Genomic DNA, 4,931 nt, shown 5'->3' on the forward strand with positions numbered 1-4,931 from the left:
TTTTTAATTTAATTTCAAATTTTGAATTTTGAATTTATAAGTTAATTTTGAATTTCAAAATTTGAATTTGATTTTGATTTTTGAATTTATAAGTTAATTTCAAATTTTTAATTTGATTTTAATTTTTTGAATTTTGAATTTAATTTTATAATTTCAAATTTTTAATTTAATTTCAAATTTTGAATTTTGAATTTATAAGTTAATTTCAAATTTTTAATTTGAATTTCAAATTTTAAATTTTGAATTTATAAGTTAATTTCGAATTTTGAATTTGAATTTTGAATTTTTAATTTGAATTTTAGAACTTTTAATTTGATTTTTGAATTTTTAATTTGAATTTTAAATTTTTAAATTTTAAGATCATTTTTCTTTTTGCTCCCCCTGGATCATGGCCTCGATATGGTCTATCGAGGTAGTGTATTTGATCCTTCGGAACCCAGTATTGGCCAAGTCCAACTTGATTGATCAATTTGGACTTGGGGACCCATGCTTGGACTGATTTACTACTTTGTTTGTTTATTAAGGATAAATAAGATCTATATTTCTTTTTACTTTTATATCCTAGCCCAGTTCTATTGTAAACGGCTCTTTGTGTCCCAAGAATTAGGTCCAGATTCTTGGAGCCCAAAGAACACCGTTCTAAGGTAATTTTTAAATCTTTTACCTGATTTTTCAAACTAGAATTTTCTTCCTCAAGTTTTTGAACTTGAGTTGAATTTTCAGTCTGAACTTGATCAGGTAAGGATTTAGTGTTAGTCACTTCTTTAAGGACAGCTACTTCCTTTAGAAGTGATTTAATCCTAAGGTTTGACTTAGCCAACTTGCGTAATAAATAATTGACTAAATTATTAAGCCTCGGAATACTTACAGTGGAGTCTGGCCCTTCGGAAACGGATACGGATCCGTGGCTTTGCTCGGACTCGGCCTCTGACTCGCTATCGTTCTCGACGATCTGGTCCCGGGCCATCAGTGCGAGTAAACTCGTCTGATCGAGTTCGTCGTTGTCGTCCTCCGAAGAAGATTCGTCTCAGGTTACCTTCAGGGCCTTCTTTCTTCTTTGCTTTTTGGCTTCCTTTTGGTTGGGGCAGTTGACTTTGATGTGCCCCTTCTGGTTGCACCCGTAGCAGATGACTTCAAACTTTACTTTCAGACTCGATTGGGCCTCCTTGGATTGAACTGCCTTCTTCATATCTTTCTTGTTGAAGCCCTTCTTCTTCTTGTAGAGCTTCTTCACGAGGTTCACGAGTTCGCTGGTCAGTTCATCTTCTGAATCTTCTGAGTCAGGTTCGTCTTCTTATTCCGGTTCAATTTTTCGTCGGGATCTTGGTTCGCGTGTTCGACTAGTACCTGCCACCAAAGCAATACCCTTCTCGGTCGGTTGTGCATTAGTTTGTTCATGAAGTTCAAATTCACTAAACAATTCATCTAATTTTAAGGAAGACAAATCCGTGGAGACTTTGTAGGCATCTACCATTGATGCCCACAATGTGCTCCTAGGAAATGAATTAAGATCATACCTTATGATATCCCTATTTTCTACCTTCTGGCCGATTCCGTGAAGGGAGTTAAGGATATCTTGGATTCTTGCGTGTAGTGAACTCGCCGTCTCGCCTTCCTATATTTTTAAATTGTATAGTTTATTAAGTAACAAATCACGCTTACTTACCTTGGTTTCCGAGGTGCCCTCGTGAAGTTCGATCAATTTCTCCCACAGCTCCTTTGCGGAAGAGAACGGACCGACTCTGTTGAGCTCTTCCTTGGTAAGACCGCACTGGAGGGTGCAGGTGGCTTTGGCATCGGCTTCCACCTTTTTGATAAGAGATGGTTCCCAATTTTCGCAAGATGTAGGCTTGCCGTCTTCATCAGTTGGTAATCGTAGTCCCGTCTTGACTATCATCCAGGTGTCAAACTGGGTTTTAAGATATATCTCCATTCGCCCCTTCCAATACCCGAAGTCTTCTCCGGAGAATAGTGGGGGACGAACAGTGCTATATCCTTCTTGTTGGGCCATTTAGATCTGGAAAAAAAACAAGAAGATCTATTCCAAGACTGAGTCTTGGATTAGTAGTGCGGGAAGAAGAAAAAAAATGAGCTCAAGTGGTATTGACCAACTTTGAGCAACACCGATTTTGAAAAGAATTAGAATTTTAGCTACTAAGCTAATTTCTAATTGACTCTAAAAAACAAATGCCACGAAAAAAAATTTTGAATGGTGGTTGCACCAATTCAAAACAACCCCGCTCTGATACCAATTGTTGGATCGAGAAGCGCTAGAGGGGAGGGGGATGAATAGCGCTCGTGGCTATTTCGTTCGATTATCGGAAAACTATCGGAGTAATTAAAACGCAACGGAATAAAATAAATAAACACAGAGACACAAAGGGATTTACTTCGTTCGGAGCCTAAGGCGACTCCTACTCGAAGGCCCGCGATCCTTGATCACTTCTGGTGGGAAACAACTATAAGCTCGATAAGAATTACAAATTACAATGAAAATATTTTAACAACTTTATACCGACAACTAAGGAAGAAGAAAACAGAGCTCCGGGTCGTCGGGAGGTTGTTGCAGCACTTCTGGATTGTGTCGTTAGCAGCTAGATGCAAAGCAATCGCTTGGAAGTTGATGTATTGAAGTGCTGGTCGAAACCCCCTTATAAAGGGTGTTCAAGGCGCCTTGAAGGTTGTTCAAGGCGCCTCCATGCTGCCGAGTCCTCCGCGTGGATCAAGCTTGAACTGGTCGAAGTTCATCTGCTTAAGGCGCCTTATACCCTACTCAAGGCGCCTTCCAAGGCGCCTTATACTCCCTTCAAGGCCCCTCCATGGATGCTTCGCAGCCAGGTCAGCTTTTGCACCCGAGGCACCTCCAAGCTCCATGGAGGCGCCTCGAACACTGTTCATCCGAGGGAAAACTTCATTATTTTGTACCTGCATGACATGTTAATCCCAAACAATATCCTGCAACACAACGTTAGCATAAAACAACAGTATGAATATGATAAAGAACGTTATGACAGTCTCTTGACTGTCCGGGTCTAACTTCGGATTTCCGTCCGGAAACCCTAGGTCGACCCGACACCTACTGTTCCCTCTACGGGGAACGCGTCCTCACCTACTCCACTCAGGAGATTTACCTGTTGCCAGTGCGATCCTCCAGATCGACTGGACTTTTGCTCAGCACTCGACGCTTCCGGACTTCCTGCTGGACATCCGCTTCCCGGCTAGTCTAGTCTTTCACCTGGTTCGCGACACCAGGACTTTCCACCTAGGGTTACCACCCCCTAGGACTTTTGCCTGAAGCCATCGACCTGCCAAGACTTTCCTCATAGGGTTACCACCCCCTATGACCTAGGGTTACCACCCCCTATGACCTAAGGTTACCACCCTCTAGAGTTTTCCCTTTGCCTAACCGCAGTTAGGACTTTCCTGAAACACTCATTCAACATGTTAGATAACAACAAGACTTAACTTTGAACCCTTTGCCATTATCAAAACTTGGGTTCGATCGTCGGATGCTTCCCACACCAACGTTTGTATCACAGACTCGAGTTTACTTGATACTGGAATATGCAGCTAAAGGTGAACTCTACAAGGAACTATAGAAGTCCAAATGCTTCAGTGAGAGGCGAACTGCTACAATGAGTTCTTTGCAAACACACACTAACGGTTATCAGTGTATGAGCTTTTATCTATTATTGCCAATGAAGGACTAACACTCTAATCATGTACCCATAGAATTTGGAGTTCCTTTCTCACTGTATGTACAAGTGTTGTGCATTTGCAAATTTAATGAGGCTAGTGTGTCTGCAAACTTGAACAAACGTTCTGATAATTTATAAGCTTTATGTGTTTTTTTAGAAATGCCTTAAGGTACTTCTTAATGAATTTTCCCATATTGTCCAGGTACTTCTATAGATTCTTCCTCATGATATTTTTGTTTATCATGGCAACGTCCAGAAGTCTATGGCAGTCGCTTCTGCTGAGGGTGGCCTCGATCCCATACTTGCTTACACTGCCGGAGTAGAGATCGAGCAGCTGCAGTGGTCTTCCTCCCAGCCCGACTGGGTTGCCATTGCCTACTCCACTAAGCTTCAGATTCTGAGAGTTTAATGGAAAGCAAATGGATATTAGAGCAGTAAACAATGAACAATAAGATTTTGTTCAGAATTCAAGTCTATGAACCCAAATTATTCAGAATTCAAATTTCCATGCATGAAAGGTCACCCTTGGCATAAGGTAGCTGAACCTGTAATATAATGTTGATCCTCCTAGTAATCCAAACAATAACGCACCATGTCTACAACATGCAGTTTTTTGCAAATTCTGTACCCCCTGAGGCAATTGATCTTGTGTCAACACTACTTCAATACTCACCTAATTTGCGTCTTACAGCGGTAAGTATATGATACATCCAAATAAAAATAAAGTTTTTCTGTTTCACTTTCATAATGTCTTCTCTACATCTTGCTAGTTTCTATTTTGATCATTAATGGTTTGCCATTGGTATGTATTCCAAGTGACATAAACATGTTTGTCATCATTGATACAGTTGGAGGCCTGCTCTCATCCATTCTTTGATGAATTGAGAGATCCTAACACATGTTTGCTTAGTGGCAAACCTCTTCCTCCTTTATTCAACTTCACATCTAAAGGTAATGCCTTGTTCACCTTCCTATCTAATCATCGTCCGTCCGTCGATGGCCCTTTAAATGAGATTTAAACATGTTTGCAGAGCTTGAAAGCGCTTCTCCTGAACTAGTTCGACGCCTCCTACCCGAGCATTGAACTAAACTCGAGGTCAAGAAGTTTAGGCTGAGTTTGGTAGAGAGCTTCTTTTTCCAGTTTTCCTGATGTGGTCAATGGTTGGAATTCAAGACGATAAACAAGAACCATTTCAGTTTTAAGGCTGCAGTGTGTGCTTGAAGTGCAAGATT

General features: G+C 40.7%; 1 long non-coding RNA gene across 1 annotated transcript; it reads left to right on the plus strand.

The window, feature by feature from the left end:
• Window positions 1-4,168: 4,168 nt before the first annotated feature.
• Window positions 4,169-4,558, plus strand: LOC121982768. The gene is made up of 3 exons (XR_006112241.1): window positions 4,169-4,233; window positions 4,308-4,391; window positions 4,547-4,558. It is a non-coding gene; the product is annotated as an uncharacterized LOC121982768 (long non-coding RNA).
• Window positions 4,559-4,931: the final 373 nt, after the last annotated feature.

The sequence above is a fragment of the Zingiber officinale genome, chromosome 5A, assembly GCF_018446385.1.
Source record: "Zingiber officinale cultivar Zhangliang chromosome 5A, Zo_v1.1, whole genome shotgun sequence".
Classification (NCBI taxonomy): Eukaryota; Viridiplantae; Streptophyta; class Magnoliopsida; order Zingiberales; family Zingiberaceae; genus Zingiber; species Zingiber officinale.